The sequence below is a fragment of the Heloderma suspectum genome, chromosome 8 (assembly GCF_057233095.1).
Source record: "Heloderma suspectum isolate Gila_16-S chromosome 8, 16-S_ref, whole genome shotgun sequence".
In the NCBI taxonomy this organism is placed as follows: Eukaryota; Metazoa; Chordata; class Lepidosauria; order Squamata; family Helodermatidae; genus Heloderma; species Heloderma suspectum.
Window position 1 is genome coordinate 29,332,116 of NC_139465.1, and position 18,010 is coordinate 29,350,125.

Genomic DNA, 18,010 nt, shown 5'->3' on the forward strand with positions numbered 1-18,010 from the left:
ATGAATAAATACAGGGGGGATATACCACTCACATGATGTTATCCAAGGGCCACCCAAAACCTGGAACCAGTTCTGGTTAGGTCTGACTGAGGCATTTTCAACTGTCTACAAGAGCAAGCATAGGATTCTCTGTGATGGTCTTCCTTGTCTTACACTGCTCAAGTGACACACATACCTTCTCTAACTCAACATGCTCCAGCACTTTTGACCCATTCCTATGCTTTGCACAAGGTTTTTGCGTTCCACACCCCCCCTCCATGTTTTGCCATTTCTTCAGAGCTGCTTCCCACTCTCCAGCCCAAGTTGGGGAGGCTGATGTAGTCAGAAACCATGGTGTCCCATGACATCTGAACTACTCCACTGTGTTCAACTTGCAAACTAACTCTGACAACAAGGGCTATAGCCACAGGAAAGCCCTCTGGGGGCATGACTCTTTCAAGGCTATTCTTGTCCCCTTCCCTGAATTTTCAGGTTTCATTTAAAAACAAAGCATCTGATCCTTTAGCCTGTGTAAATGTAAGGAAAAGCCTGCAGGTGGTATTCTGCCCACTCCCTATCGATTAATCCTGCACTACCTTCCCTGGTTCTTCCATGTTCATCATCAGTTCCCTCCCCTACCTCTGCTTTGTATCTTTAGGGCCCTCTCACCACAACATTTCTTGTCATTAAAGTACGGTGGCCACTTTTGCAATGCCAAAGAGGCACTGAGAAGAAAAGAGGACATTGTTTTGTTTAAAATTGGTATGTCCTAAGTTATATGCATAGATGCAAATTTAGAAATAATTACTATAGCTTAAACATGAATACAATGCGTCATACCATGGTGGGCAAAACTGTGACCAGGTGGCCTGTGTACATGCTCAGTCTCCTATCCAGGTGCTAACTCTTGATGGGCAAGTTCAGTGGCCCTGCTCTCCCTTATTATGATGCTCTATTTTTAAACTTGGGTTGGGCGACCCTTCAAATATAGGGCTGTCCTCTTTAACTTGGGCACATGGCCATTCTAGCAGGGAGCCTAATTCAGTCTCCAGTTTGAACTTTCCATAGCAGAAGTCTAAACAATCCCATTCTGAGTTCCTGTTTATCTTCACAGCTCAGCACTCCTGCCTGCAATTGCCTCCTCCAAATTAGCCGGCTAAGACAGCTCTGATTTATTCTTCTAGGGAACTACCGAGAGCACCATATGCTAATAGATGCAGCCCCACAAATACTTCTAGGAGGATCCCTAAGAGGCAGATCCTAGTACAGATTTACAGCCTGAGTACTTTGCTACTTAAAAACACACACACACACACAAACACACAATCTTATGACCTGGAACCAAAGTAACTTGCTAGAAATGTACATGCTGCCCTAAGCCACAGTTAATTTTGGCAAGCAGCACACTTTCTGGCTTTCTGCTGACAGCCAGTAATGAAGGATATTTGTATAAACAGGGCTGCAGCTGAGAACATTTTACGAACAGACTAGAGCACTGGGGATCTCATCCAACTAAGATACAAGGAAACTTGCTCATGGACTTTTTGACACTTCTATTACCTTTTAAACATTTAGTTTATATTATACACGCATATGCGTGTGCACGCACACACATACACACACATATGTGTGCACACGCATGCATGCACGCGCACACACACTCCAAAATTAACATATAAAATTAAAATGACCAATCAACTGGTCATTCCAAAATAAAAGGAATGTTGCCATGAAGAACTTCATGTCACTTTCATGTCACCATGCCACCTTCTCTGAAGCGGCACCCACTTTCTGGAAAACCCTGCCCATGCATGCAGTTCAGGAGGCAAATATATAGATAATGCATCCATATCATTGCCACCTATAATGTTAAATAACGTTGACATCGCTTCCATCTAGTAATTGTTCTTTCGAGTATTTAAGTTTCAAAACTACATCCTTATAACTTTCCCCGACTTTAAGAATAGCAGATAATTGTGAAATGATCCCAGATTTTCTCGCAGAAGTTGTCTGTCTTTACTGATTTGTTTTTATTTTTTCCAGCTCTGAATGAGTATCCATTCATTTTATTCCAAAAGAAGAGATGCAACCACATTTCAATTCATGAAAATGAATCTGCAGGTTTTCTCTTTGGGAAGAACTGATGAGGAATTTAAAGGGAATCAAACAAATAATAATTGACAATTCATAATTAACTTCCGTGATCCGCTATTGCAAGTGGTGGTGGCCATTAATTTAGATGTTTTAAAAAATTGTGCAGGAAAGGTTTGTCTATGGCTATGATCCATGACAGCTAAATTGACCCTCACTGTACAGAAGCAGTATACCTCTATACACCAGATATTTGGGACAAACGGGGAAAGTCTGCTGCATTTATTTTGTGCTTGAACACTTTCTGGAAGCATCTGGCTAACCACTGCTGGAAATCAGTGGTGGTGCAGTACAGGGGCAAGGGTGACTTCTTCTGTTATTCTGTTTTTCTTAGAGATGTCAGAGAATTCTGCCACGGATCTCAGTGTGGCTGAATGCCAGTGCATTTGGCCCCCTGAAATCTGTGGCAGAACAAAGCCCCCACCCCCCCACCCCACAAAAGGCACGCGAGACAGAGCACTTACCTGCTGCCATCCGTGCTGACTTGCGAACGGCGGCCGCCCTGCGGCTGCCATTCGCTTCTTCATCATAGCCGTGATAGGCTATGTAAATACTTACATAGCCTATCACGGCAAGCCCCCCCCAACGCGTTCGCAAATGGGGGCGGCTACGGTGGCCACCATTTGCGTTCCCTATTTTTAGTCGTTTTAGCCTATGTAAATATTTACATAGGCTATTACGATGAAAAAAAGGGGAACGCAAATAGCGTAGCAAATAGCTTTTTTCCCGCTGTAATAACCTACATAAATATTTGCGTAGGCTAAAACGGGGGGGGGGGGGAGAATGCAAATAGCACCCACTACGCTATTTGCATTCCCTTTTTTTTGCCGTAATAGCCTACATAAATATTTACCTAGGCTAAAACGGCTAAAAATAGGGAACGCAAATGGTGGCCGCTGTAGCCGCCCCCATTTGCGAACGCGTTGGGGGGGGGGCTTGCCGTGATAGGCTACATAAATACTTATGTAGCCTATTGTGGCAGCTTCACAGGATGCAAATGGCGGCTGCTACAGCAGCTGCCATTTGCATCCGCAGCAACCCGTCCACGGCCAGAACTCTGGCTGCGGATGGCCCTGGCCGGCGGCTCCTCGGAGCCGCCGCGGAGCAGAGCTGTCCAGGGAGGATTCCGGGGGGGAGGACCGGATCGCCTCCCCCCCCATTGAGGATTACGTGGGGAGGAACGGGTCGCCTCCCCCCCCAGCGGATGCCCCGACCGGAACCAGGTGAGGGATTCGTACATCCCTAGTTTTTCTGTTTTTAAGAGCAAGAGCAGTGACATCATCTGCTGGAGTGTCAATGCAATTGCCAGACTCTCCAGAAGCGAATGAGGTGATAATGAGACTTCCAGGTTTTACTGTTGGTAGCCACAGATTAGGAGGGAAAAAGTCAGACAGTGAGTAAAATGATCAAGCAAAGCCTGCAGATATCCCCCACCCCTTTTCTTGGATGCTGTTCACCTACTTGGTGCTATCAGTTTAAGCGAGAACACTTCTTTGCAAGATTGCCTGCATTTTTTTAATTAAGAGCTAATAGTTGCATTTCAGATGACTGACGATCTTTGTTAAAGCTCAAGCTGAACCTATGTAATAATAAGTGTCACTGACATCAGTGCAGCTTAGTCCTAGGTGACTCTGCAGTCATGTTGACTTACTATAATAACTTGTTTATTATGGGATGTGCAGCTGTGCTTTGGGTGTGTGTGTGTCTGTATTCTCTCTCTCACACACACACATGCATGCACGCACTGTCATGATGAACTCCTGCATTTCAGAATTTAGCAGCACACCACTGCTGGAAATATGATGTCAACTAGATAGACCAGGGATGTCCAAAAATGGGAAATCCATTCCATTTAATCCCAATGGATTTTCTTCAGTGTTTCTAGTCTGGTAAGTCGGGGATGAGTGCATCAGATCCCCTTTCCCCCGATTCTGGGAAAATTTTGCACATTTCCCCACAGGTTCTGCCATTTGTGCAAACTGTAATTTGCACATCTTTAAAAGTATCTTGAAATGTGCATAAATAACATTGTAATTATTATTATTTTTAATAATAAAAATAACCGTCCTACCACAATGAGTGGGTAACATGTGCATGCTTTGACACTGACAGGTTGGGAAAAGGGGACCAGATCACTCACCTAGTAACCTGATCCTCAGGGTCTGAACTGTTGAACTGACACTTGGGAATACCCCACTTCCATTGGACACTTGCCCAAGTCTCAAGCAGCTGCTTTTAGCACAGATGTAGCCTCCCCCTTTTTTCCTGACTCCCATTTTCAGTAACCATGGTAGCACTTCCTGAGAAAAGTGGGGGGGGATTGACACGTTGTTTTACAAGCAAGGTGTATGGCTCTGCTGAGCTAAATTAAGTAATTTGTGGAAAGGATGAAACTGACAAGGATATTGGCAAGAGGGGAATATGCCTTTCTGGGGCTACGTCAACAACATTTGTGCACATGTCATGATCCTCCCTTCCAAAATAATAATATAATATGCAAATTGCACTTTGCACAGAAACTGGGGTGGAGGGAGGTGGGAAATGTGCAAATTGCAGCCATTAAAAACAAAAAAACCAAACCAAACCCCAAAACAGAAATCCACATATTGGCTGCTAGGGAATTTAAACACCATCAGAGGGAAATGGAATGAAATTGGCTCGGCCAAAGCAGAAAAGTATCCATTGAGCTTCACCCTTCAAATGGAATCTTGTCTTCCGACATACCTAAAATAGCTGTTCTTGGGGCCTTGCATACTTTAGGCAAGTGTAGTGGCATTTTGTTAACCTGGTGTCTATTCTATAAACATAGTTCTCTCTGAGTGAACATTTTCAGGAGTATTCTTTCTACATTAGGTAGCAGCTGGAAGTCCTTATTTGAACTGCTTCCATAGCAGAAGAAAACACACACACAAGTTGAGTTAAAAACACATAATAGAATTATTGAATAACTATTAGATAATATTTATGAGGGAAAATGTAAACATTCCAACAGTCCTAACAAATACAGAGCATATCCAGTTAGCACCTCTGTTACCTAATATAATCCATCTCTGACTTTGAAAACTCTTCTTTCTAACCTCACTCAAGAAAATGCTATCATTTGTAAAAAGGTTTTGTAAATCGGTGGATGAGAAGCCATACCAATGTATGAGTTCAAAAGAACAAAAAGAAGAGAGCCCGCAAGTTTGCACGTTTGATGAGACACAACATTAAACATCCACTTTTGTTGCCCTCATTTGTTCTGTTCAATGAATATGGATTAGCAATTAACCACAGCTACACTTGAAGTTAAGATATATTACAGGAATGGATGCAATGTGGATTATGTGATGAGAACATCTTATTGATCAGTTTGCAGGAGAGAGAGAGAAAATAAATGACCTCAAAATGCCTGGCAGCTTATGATGGGATTCATGGCTTGTTTTACTGTTGTTGCATCCAGTTATGTCAGTTCTGCCATTATAGATGGTGTAGTTTTTGCTAGGAAGCAATTAGTATTGGAAACATTTCAAAATGATTCCCTCCACATGGGCATCTCAGTGGTTACTCATCTAATGTTGGAATGAATCTACCCTCCCATTTCTTTCCTATGTCCTTCCATTTATTTCCTGTATCTATCTACAACCCACAAAATACTTACTCTAGCATAGTTACTTTCCACTCATAACTCACAGATAAGTTCACTGTAGGAAGTTCATGGAAGGACAGTTTCTCACCACCTCCACACACCCCTGTAGCACCCTGCACCCCCAGAAAAGCTTCTCCAGAGATGCAGGGAGCCCTCCCATACAATGTAGACAAGGCATGAGGAACTGCTGAGGGAAGGAAAGGTTAGGACACTTTCCTTTTGTGAACTTCTTTAAGTTAACTTTTATTAGGATCCAAGCTTGATTTCTGACCTATTCAGGAACAGGCCAAAACATTTTGCTGCCTAAGGTGAAAAAAAAAATAGTGCCCCGCTCCCATTCCATGCAGAAAAGCCAACTGGATAGGCAGTTGAATGTTTCTTCAACACCAGGTGCTGAAGACTGAATATGGGTGAACCTACTGTGGGTCCACACAGCTGAAGGTAAACGGCTACCATAGGGGGTACCCAGCAGGCCATGAAGCACTAGCTGTCTTCTCCAGCGCCTAGCTCCCACTTCACAGCATCTGCTGCCAGAGGCTGCAACCTCACTCTGTCTAATGGTAGGGCTGGTCCTGCCCTACCCACATTGCTCCAGAAGCACTTGGGCTGTAGCTGCCTGCAGGGGCATGGAGGGGCGGAAATGCTCCTTCCATGAACTTCCTCAAGTTAATTTGACGTAGAATCCAATCCCATGTTTTTAAATCCTCTAATTGTAGGAAGAGTAATGGAAGTTAAATGAAACGGACAGTGAATATCATTGTAGGTGAAAGGAGGAGGGCTGAATAAAGAGATGAGACACGTGTATATGGTATAAAAACATGGGCCACATTTATCGAAAATCTGCAACTGGGAAATACCTGGGTGGGCAACTAAACTATTCCGGCAACTAGCCAGGCAATATGTTGGGTGAAAAATGCTATGCCTGCTGAGTGGCATCTGTAAGATGGCCACTCTTCAGGATTACCCTATTTGGGGAAGGGAGGGCTTCCCATGTCACTCTCCCACTGCCCCGGGCCACAAAACACTGGGTGGGTGAGGTGAGTTGGCCTCACAGGTACTCTTTATTGTCAGGATTGATTCTGAGCACAGGGAGATAGTTAGCAGCTCAGATTCAGAAGAGGAACAGCCAGAACCAGGGGATGCATTTTCCCAAGCCAGTTCAGACATATCCATAGGTAGGCGTGCTTCTTGGGTTACTAACTATCAGATGGCCAGGCCAGAAGCCCCTCCTTGCCCCCCTCTGTGAGAAGCACAGACAAGAAGGAAGAGGAGGAGAGTGGGGGCTGTGACCTAAGAGATGCTAGACTATGGCACAGAGTTAAGAGAGAAACATCAGGGGCGGAGCTCCGACAGTCGACCTGGTTAGTGATGCATGAGAGGCGATGTAGGGAAGCATCACTGGAAGGGCGGAACATCCCTCCCTAAGTTAGTCTAGCCAGTAAGCCTCACTTCAAACTGCTGGCAATGTTGATGTTCCCATTTGAATACCCTGGAGGCATTCCTGTGTAGCCTGGATTTGCATCTGTAATGAACCCGTTGATAATGAATTAAAGACCTGAGACTGAAGCCTCTCTGTTTGTGTGTGTGAGTGCATCAGGAAAGAGGGGTCCCAAGGGAATCACGACACTTATCCCCCTGCTAGGCCTGCAAAACCCTGAGCAGGAGGCCACAGGCCTCACCTGTCACACCATCACCATCCCTGTTCACACTAACAGTGCCCTCCCCTACCAGCCTACCTGAAATGAAATGTGACCAGATTAACCTGAAAATCAAAATGTAACCAGATTTGCCTACTTAGACACTCCCATCCCACTTACAGTGTGAAGTAGGCAAAAAGATTCATGGCCTCAGCCAATCAGACTATTAGCCAAACGTTCCTACTTGGCCCCCCAAAGGGTGACCAGCAGAACCCAGGCTGCATCTAGGGAGGGAGGGAGAGAAGGAGCTACACTTCAAAAGGGCTGAAGGGAGGGATCCCGCAGGGTAAAATGCCTTGTGAGCCCCTCCCCCTGCCAGTGGCACCATGCTGTGAATAGCAGTGGTGATCACCCACATCTCTTCCTCCCCTCCCCACCTGCAGCAGCCTCCCCACAGCCAAGCAAGCCAGACATGGGGTAAAGCATATCTTTTCTCAATGTACCTCTGGAGTTTCTTTATGTCCATGCCATTCTAGCAGTATTCAATGGAGATGTGTGAATCAGAAAAACTCGAGTTCATCAAGGTTCTCCAAATTCCACCTCGAGGCTTGTTCTGACTCATGTCTGTATCAGATTGCAAGCTTGTTTTGTTTGTTTGTTTGTTTTTGCAGAAACATCCATGTGTAGTTGTGTGTGTATTTTTCCAAATGTTCACATCAATTGTGGGAATTTTGAAATGTACACATTTTTCTCCCATTGATTAGAGCATATTTGTGGTGTGTGTGTTTTCAAAAGTATTGATCTTTCATATGCATTTCTCAAATGCACCCATTTTTTTTAATACATTGGCATTGTGGTTGTTGTTCTGTGAATCCCATCAGAAGCTTGGAAATGTACGGACCTTGATCACAGTTTGCATTTGGGTTTGCATTTAGTTCTGGCAGTTGTGAAGTGGGTAAATTCTGGTTAAAAATGAACTGAAATAAATTTCTCCCATATACCTGGTTAAACATTCCAGATATTCTACAAGTATTTGTATTATTTCTGACTAACTTTCATTCTGTTTTAAGACGGACTGTGCTTCTATATAGCGGAACTGACATCAGTTTATAAGCTGCAATCCTATGCACACTTATCTGGGACTGGGAGTAAGCCAAACTGAACTCAGTTGGGCTAACTTCTAAGTAGACATCTACAGGATAAGGGCACATTTGAAGAATCCACTATTCAATGGAACAATTTCAAATAATATACCACTGGTCTGAAGTCTGAAAAAGTAATCAAAATAACATTTTATAACTGTTTGAACATCAATGCAATTGTGTTAGAAAATATATTGTCAACCCTTCCCCCTCCCACCCAGCAATTATTCAGTTTCCATAACTTTGTAGATTAAAATACACTAAATACTTTGAGATCGCTTGATGCTTCTGCTAAACGTTTCATATGCTGTGGATTAAACAGTTGGATACCGTGTCAAAATCTGTTCTGAGGTGATTATGTAAAACCATTGCCATATGGTTAAGTTAGCATTTCCAGAATTGTTGTAAGGTTAGATTCTTTTAACAGTTCAGGTAAGGCAAATTTGCCAGATTCTTTGAAAACTTCAGTTAAGGCTAATTTGCAAGAATAATGTCATTTCACTTTAATTGCTTTTAAGTTTATAAATGGAAATATAGGTAAAGTTAACATAATTGCTTCTTTTTTTAAATAAAGAGCGAAAATACATATACGGAGGCAGTCTAGTCGGTAGGGTTAATCATGCCTGATGTGTCACTGTAATACTTTGAATCTTTGGAAAAACCTGAAATATGCTCCCCCAGCCCCCCGACTTGCCTAAAAATTAAAATGTTAAAGGTTTAATACTCTCTGGACAAGCAAGAGTGGTGTCATTTTGTTATTTATTTAAGGAAATGACGCTCCCTTTTCCTCCCCACAAAACTAGTAGTCAATAAATTACATGTATGTATCAGTGACAGTCCCTGATTTCTGGAATCTGGATGTCAAGGGCACAAGGAGTTATTACTCAACAGCACTAGAATACACTTCCTATCATGATCTGATAAAGCCAGGAATTAGTTTTCTCTATATATTTTTGCAAGTCCTTCTCATTGCAGAATGTTATAGATAAGCTGTTTTCTAATTACCAGTTTCCAACGTTCCAGCTCTTTGAATGTATAGAGACAATAACTTTACCACACATCTGCACTCAATATATGGTAAATTTCTTCTTACTACTTGGCAGGATGGTTTTATTTATTTATTTATTTATTTATTAAGTTTATATCCTGCCTTCCCTCCGAGGAATCCGAGGTGGTGTTCATGGTTCTCCAGCACCCTGTTTTCCTCCCCAAAACAACCCTGAGAGGTAAATTAGGCTGAGAGAGCTTTTAGGCTACACATGAGCTTTGCCTGCTCATGTGTAGGGTTATAGTAACCAGCCTAAGGTCACCCAGTGAGCTTCATAGCTGAGTGGGGATCTAAAGTTGGATTCAGGTGATGAAGTGAAACCAACTGGGTACAATGAATATATGGCACCGGGGGGTTGGGTGAAGCTTGTTTGCAGTGGCAGGCATGCTTGGCTTCAGTGCTTTCCACCAATCCTCTGTACAGAGCCTATGCATATACAGCTTGCACACACATAGGCACTATATGTGCAATTTAGACCCATTAAAAAGCAGGATGCTTGACCATGTATAGAAGCAGTGGGGAATGTATGGCCGTTCAGATGTTGTTGGCCCACACATTCCATCATCCCTCACCACTAAGGCTGATGGAAGTTGCAGTCCAACAACTTCATTGATGTATAGAAGGCCTACACACCTACAAGTTTAGAGCATCTAGGCTCTAAATAAGTCCATCATTCAATGTGTGATGGCCCAGTCACATTGTTGAAGGATGCCAGATGGTTTGGTTGAATGACAGAGAGGGCAGGGGCAGAACCTGTGCCATGATCCCACTTTTCCTACAGTATGTTTAGTGTATTCTGCTTATTGCCTACATGGGGGTTAAATACACCAGGGTGAAAACTCACCCTGGGTTTGTTTCACTCTAGGGGATCTATGTCATGGTCAGAGCTAAGGAGCAGGTTTGGAGAATGAAGAAGGAGACTGAAGGTGTTGAATGGATGTGGGCCTAAGATGGGAAGAGGTGGTGGTCAGTGATGGAGGCTGAGGGCCTGGGAAAGGATGTGAGGGGGGAGGTGCAAGATAAGAGCAATCTTGGGGAACACCTGAGGCATCTTTAGAGCTGGAAGAGAGGCTTCCTCAGACCTGCCTTTCAGTGCTGGAGTTCTGTAGGGAATAGGGGCAGAAACTGTGTTTGAGGCCTGACTAAATCATCCACCTAAATCTGTGAGACTGAGGGGAAGGTGTGGTGGACAAACTGGAATGTGAACATGGAATGAACATGGCCCCCAAACTAAGAGAGTTCACCAGAAAAAAATGGTTAATGCAGAAGAAGGAATTGCTCTGGTACCTCAGATCTGTAGGGACTCTCACTGTCAGGAGCTTATTTCATTATTAGAATAACAACCTATTGCAAATTCTTTAAAAACTGAAGTTGATATAGTTGCTCCTTGTTGAATACCTTTGCACGATAGCAGTAGCAGATGGGAAACTGCATTATAGTCTTCTCCAACCTTGTGTCCTCCAGATGTTTCAGACTACACTTCCCATCATCCCAATCATTCACTATGCTGGCTGGGGCTGGTGGAACTTGTACTCCAACACACTGGAAAGGCACCTGGTTGGGCAAAGGTGATCTAACCTGACCTCTCTCATAATAGTAGAACCCAGTGGGGTCATCTCATGAAGCTGATTGGTGGGAGATTCAGGAGAGGTAAAAGGAAGTATTTCTTCACACACCACTGGAGCTGTATGAAAATTTTGTTTTTGCTCACAACGCATGTGAACATGCCATGTTTGATGCTCTGAACATGAGCATGAGCACATGTGCATTGAAAATATTTGTAAATTATCGAACAGGTGCTCATGTTCATTTCATTACCGATTCCCAGTTCGATTTGTGCAAGTTCCCTAATTTGTACAAATTTTGTCTGTAGATCGAATCAGCCCTGCTTTAGCCTAAGGAGGAAAGTTGTACAAATTAGGAGATCTGCACAAATTTGGGGAAATTAGCACAGAACTGCCATTCAATCAATGGTTGATTTACTCACATCTCTCAGGCACAAGATGAGTGGCGAGATGATGATCAGAGAGTAGGGATGTACGAATCCCTTACCTAGCTCCACACAGGGGCATCTGTGGCGGGGGCGAGGCACTCTGTCCCTCCCCCCAGAATCCTTGAGGGGGGGAGGCGCTCCATTCCTCCCCCTGGAATCCTGCCCGCCCGGCTTCTGCTCCGCTGGGCAGCTCTGCAGGGACACAAATGGCGGCTGTCATAGCTGCCGCCATTTGCGTCCCTGTATTGAGCCATGATAGGCTACGTAAATATTTACGTAGCCTATCACGGCAGGGGGAAAAACCCCAGCATACACAAATGGCGGTAGCTGCTGCCATTTGCGTACGCTGGGTCCCCCCCCCCTGCCGTGATAGGCTACGTAAGTATTTACTACTTATTTAGTATTTATTTATTTACTACTTACGTAAGTAGCGGCCATAAATACTTATGTAGCCTATCACAGCCTCTGCAGGGATGCAAATGGTGGCGGCTACAACATGTATTTACGTAAGTATTTACGTAGCCTATCATGGCTAGGAAGAGGAGAAAGCGAATGGCGGCCAGGACGGCTGCCATTCACAAAGCAGCGCAGACTGGAGCAGGTAAGTGCTCCGTTTCGTGCGCCTTTCATGGGGTGAGGGCAGCGGGGACTTTGTCCCGCATACCTTTCGTGGGTTGGGGGGGTGGGGGCTTCATTCTGCAATGGATTTTGGGGGGCTGAATGCACTGGCATTCGGCCTCACGGAGATCTGTCGCGGAATTCTCTGACATCTCTATCAGAGAGTCCTGGTGATCTTGAACATCACTCACATAGTCAAACTATGGAATTCACTCCCATAAGATGTTTGAAAGGGTATTGGACAAATCCATCAAGGAGAATGGCTACTAGTCCTTATGTCTATAAGCTACCTCCAGACACAGTATGCCTATGTACCCCAGTTGCTGAGAAACACATCTGGGAGGGTGCTATTGCAATTGCATTCATGTCCTACTTGTGGGTTTCCCATGGGCTGCTTATCCACTATGTGAACAGAGTGCTGGATGAGATGGAGCCTTGGTCCTATCTACCATAGCTCTTCTTATATGCTTATGTTGGAACATTTTCCCCACGTTTCAAATCCTTTGAGTGAGGTTATTTGGCTCTGAGCCCCAGAATAATTGTTTCCCTGTTTCTAGCCAGCTTTTACTGTCCTGAGGGATATCCATCTGCGTTACCACCCTCCAAGCCCCACAGTATTGAATGGATAAGTTGGACAGGCTTCAAGTAGGGCTCCTGTCTCCACCCCTGAGCTGTGCATCCTTTGTGTGCAGGACAGGTCTCCCTTCATTTCCTAGAGGTACCACAAGTCCTATTTTTTTTCCTTCTTCCTCTCCACACTGCACCCAGGGATGGCAGAGAATTCCACCACGGATCACCGTGAGGCCGAATGCCAGTGCATTCGGCCCCCCAAACTCCGTGGCGGAAAGGCCTGCCACCCCCACCCCTCCATGGATCGCCCCTGGGATGAGAATTACCTGGGGCGGATGTTCTGGGAGGCGGCGGCAGCGATGGCAGCAGCGGCTGGTCTTCCGACCAGCTGCCGCCACTGCCATTTGCAGTCTTATCATTGTAGGTTTTTTTTTACAAGACGTGATAGGCTACGTAAAGATTTATGTGGCCTATCATGGCTGGGTAAAAAACAAACAAACAAAAAAACCCACGTACGCAAATGGTGGTGGCTACGGCCGCCGCCATTTGCGTTCCTTATTTTTGGCCGTCTTAGTCTACGTAAATATTTACGTAGACTATGACGGCAAAAATAAAGGGGAACGCAAATAGAATAGCGGGCGCTATTTGCGACCCTTTTTGATTCGCCGTTTTAGCCTATGTAAATATTTACGTAGACTAAGACAGCCAAAAATAAGGAACTCAAATGGCGGTGGCTGCTGGAGCCACCATTTGTGTACGCGGTTTTTTGTTTTGTTTTGTTTTACCCAGAGCCCTCTGTGGCCAGAAATCTGGCTGCGGACGGCTCTGGCCTGGGCCTGGCTGGCTGCTCCGCGGAGCTGCCGCAGAGCACAGCCAGCCATGGAGGATTCCAGGGGGGAGGAACAGATCGCCTCCCCCCCTGTCGAGGATTCCGGGGGGAGGGACGGAACGCCTCCCCCCCCACCATCAACATAATCCGCAGAAAGGTAAGTGACTTTCGTACATCCCTAACTGCACCTGCTTCACATTGCTTTACACTGGATACTAACCTGCCTGCCTAATGCCTCCCACAAGAACCAGTGTGATATAGGCTATAATCATAATCATAAAACTTCAATAGAACCTGGATCACCTGTTAATAAAGAGGAAGAATAATACATGGACTCAAAATAATTGGGCAGCCAGAAACTTCCCACACTGTACAAAGGATGGGAGAATTGTGTTGTCAAGAGGCAACGGTTCTTTTTTAGGATTCAGAAACAATGAACACACTGATGAGTGAAGCCTAATGATTTTCTTAAGAAGTATTGAAGTAACTAACTTACTAACTTAGAAAGTAGGGATGGGAGAGAATTCCGCCATGGACATCAATGAGGCCGGCGTCCAAGAATCCGGCCCCATTGGGGCCTGTGGTGGAATAGAGCACTCACCTCCGCCTCCCCTCGAAATCTGTCCAGGTCGGATCTGTCTCTGCATTGATTCTGCGGAGCCGGCCGCCTGCTCTGCATCACTGGTGAATGTCAATACGGCCGGCAGCCATTGCAGTGCCAAATCGCTGTCTAAGTAAATCTCCGGATGCAAACGGCGTAGTGGGCACCATTTGCATCCGTAAAGCTGGTAGATTAGTCTAGATGTGGCTGTAAATGGCTGCATTTAGGCTAAGCTACCAGTGTCCAATATGCTACTGGGGAAGAGCAGAGGGTATTTCCAAGTAGCGCCAGAAAGAGTGAAGCGGCTGGGCCAAACCCGAAAGGACACTCAGCTGTGGATGTGTCTGGTGGTGAAAAGAAAATCCGATGCTGTAAAGATGAACTTGAGCACGCTCCGGGAGAGAGCGCAGGACTGGAAGGCCTGGCGTGCTATGGTCCATGGGGTCACGAAGAGTCGGACACGACTGAACGACTGAACAACAACAACAACAACAACCAGCTTTATGGCCGCAAATGGTATCCATTACACCATTTGCATCCGGACACTTACTTAGACAGCGTTACGGCACAGCAATGGCTGCTGGCCATATCAACATTCGCCAGTGATGCAGAGCTGGTGGCCGACTCTGCAGGATCGATGTGGAGCGGAGCCGGTATGGATGGATTCTGGGGGCAGGGAGGGATTGCCTCCCCCCACAGGCGGATTGCCCTGCAGAACGACAGGTAGGGAATCCGCCCATCCCTATTAGAAAGCAAAACACTGCAAGGCAAAGAGTGCATCAAGAAACTACAGAGCAAGAGCATAATGCTTATGTCAGCCTTAGAATCAGTGATGGACAGACTCTAGTAATGGCCTGGTATGTAGCACCTTTCCTGGGTCAGCCTGTGTTGAGACTCCCAATTGTGAGTGTCCCAGGGACACATATATTGCCATGCTCACATTAATCCCATCTATATTCTGGCCATGGCCCAATAACCTCCAGAATGTTTATTCATTTTTGCAAAGTGACAGGATTAGCCCTAGCAAGTCGCAAGCGGCCAGTACAGATAACTATATGACCATTCCAGACACTCCCCTAGATGGCAGACCTTGAGATCTACCTAAGGGTTATCTAAAGGTAAATAATAGTCTCTCTAGTCGCAAATAGTGTTGCCCTTATTTTCGCTGTAGACTACAGGGACCAAATAAGGAACGCAAATGGCGGCTCCCTATCGGGGCCGCCATTTGCGTACACGCTTTTTTTTTTCAAAGTCACCCGTGATAGGCTACGTGACGATTAACATAGCCTATCACGGCTGACTTTGCAGATCTAGCCGTTACGTAGCCTATCACGGGACTTTTTCTTTTCTTTTCTTTTGAAGTTTGCGGCCGAGCAGATGGGGCACTTCTCCCTGGCCTGAATTTCGGCCGGGTGAGGCGGGAAGCCTCCCCTCCAGCCTGAATTTTGGCTGGGTGAGGCGGGAAGCCTCCCCCCCCAGCCTGAACTTCGGGGGGAGAAGCGAAGCGCCTCCCCCCCACCGTGAAGCAAGCTGCGAGACCAGGTAAGTGACTTTCGTACATCCCTACAGAGAATTTCTCCACGAATCTCAGGAAGGCCAAATGCCAGTGCATTCGGCCCCCTGAAATTGGTGGAGAAACGGTCTGCCCTCCCGCCCACCCCCCAGGACGGGACTTACCTCGGGTGAATCCTCCTGGCGGCGACAGCTGTAGCCGCAAATGGCAACTGTCGTAGCGGCCGCCATTTGCATCCTGCCAGGCTGTCATGGTAGGCTACATAAGTATTTACGTAGCCTAACATGGCAAAGAGCAGCGGCGCAAATGGCGGCCGCTACGGTGTTTGCCCCGCTGCTCTTTCCGTGATAGGCTATGTAAGTATTTATGTAGCTTATCTCGGTAAAGGCAGCCATGCAAATGGCGTAGTGGTCACCATTTGTGTCTGCCTTTACCGTGATAAGCTACTTAAATACTTACATAGCCTATCACAGAAACAGCAGCAGCACAAACGGCGTAGCGGCCACCATTTGCATCCTTGCTCTTTGCCATGATAGGCTACGTAAATACTTACATAGCCTATCACGGCAGCCTGGCAGGACACAAATGGTGGCTGTTACGACGGCCGCCATTTGCGGCTACAGCAGCCCGGCTGCAGCCGGAACTCCAGTTGCGGCCAGCCCTAGCTGGCGGCTCCGCAGAGCCAGACAGGGAGGATTCTGGGGGGAGGGATGGAGCGCCTCCCCCCCACTGCAGATCCCTCACTGCGGAGCTAGGGTTGGCAGAGAATTTCTCCCTGAAACTTTGGGGGGCCGAGCGCCAACGTGTTCGGCCCCCCGACCAAGTTTCAGGGAGAAATTCTCCGCACCCCCCCTCAACCCGCACCCCCCCTGGGACGGGACTTACCTTTGGCGAATGTCCCTCCCGGCGGCGGGTCCGGCCGGCGGTTTGGTGGGTCTTCGTCTGGGGTGGGAGCGGCAGCCGGTCTTTTGACCGGCTGCCACCGCCGCCATTCCAATAAAAGAAAAAAAAAACGCCCCCGTGATAGGCTACGTGACGATTAACGTAGCCTATCATGGCTAGATTTGCAAAGTCAGCCATGATAGGCTACGTAAATCGTCACGTAGCCTATCACGGGTGACTTAAAAAAAAAAAAAGTGCGTACGGATAATGGCGGCCCCCATAGGGAGCCGCCATTCCCTTTCCTTATTTGGTCGCTGTAGTCTACGTAAAGATTACGTAGACTACAGCGACCAAATAAGGAACGCGAATGGCGGCTCCCTATGGGGGCCGCCATTTGCGTACGCGTTTTTTTTTTTTAAGTCACCCGTGATAGGCTACGTGACGATGTACGTAGCGTACCACGGCTGACTTTGCAGATCTAGCCATGATAGGCTACCTTAATCGTCACATAGCCTATCACGGGGGCTTTTTTTTTTTTTAACTTTTTAGTTCGCGGCCGGGCAAGGCGAGGCGCCTCCTCCCCAGCCTGAATTTCAGCCGGGCGAGGTGGGAAGCCTCCCCCCCGGCCTGAATTTCGGCTGGGTGAGGCGGGAAGCCTCCCCCCCGGCCTGAACTTCGCGGGGGAGGCAGCGAAGCACCTCCCCCCCACCGCGAAAAGCTTCGACGACAGGTTAGGGACTTTCGTGCACCCCTATGCGGAGCCAGGTAAAGGATTCGTATATTTGTGTCCCAGCAGGAAACGCGGTTTTGCGACCAGAGGGACGGGGCGCCTCCCCCCCGCCAGAATTTCAGCAGGGAGGGACGGGGCGCCTCCCTCCCACCGCGAAGCAAGTGTCGGGATCAGGTAAGGGACTTCCGTCCATCCCCAGGCTGGGCCGGAGCTGTTTGGGGTTTTAAAGTTCAAAACCAACACCTTGAATTTGGCCCGGAAAACAACTGGTAGCCAGTGCAGCTCCTTCAGCACTGGAGTGATGTGATCTCGCCAGTGGCTGCCTTTAATCAAGCAAGCTGCTGTGTTCTGTACCAGCTTCTAAACTGTCTTCAAGGGTAACCCCATGTAGAGCACATTACAGTAGTCTAAATGAGAGGAGACCAGGGCATGTACTACTGATGGGAGCAGATGATTGGGAAGGTAGGGACGCCGCCGCTCTATCAGATGGAGTTGGTACAGCGCTGTCTGGCTCTCAGCTAGGGTTGTACGAAAGTGACTTACCTTTTTCCGGATTCTGTTCATGGTGGGGGGGGAGGCGTTCCGTCCCTCCCCCTGGAATCCTCAACGGGGGGAGGCGATCCGGTCTTCCTCCCCGGAATCCTCGACGGCCAGCTCTGCTCCGCGGTGGCTCCATGGAGCAGCCGGCC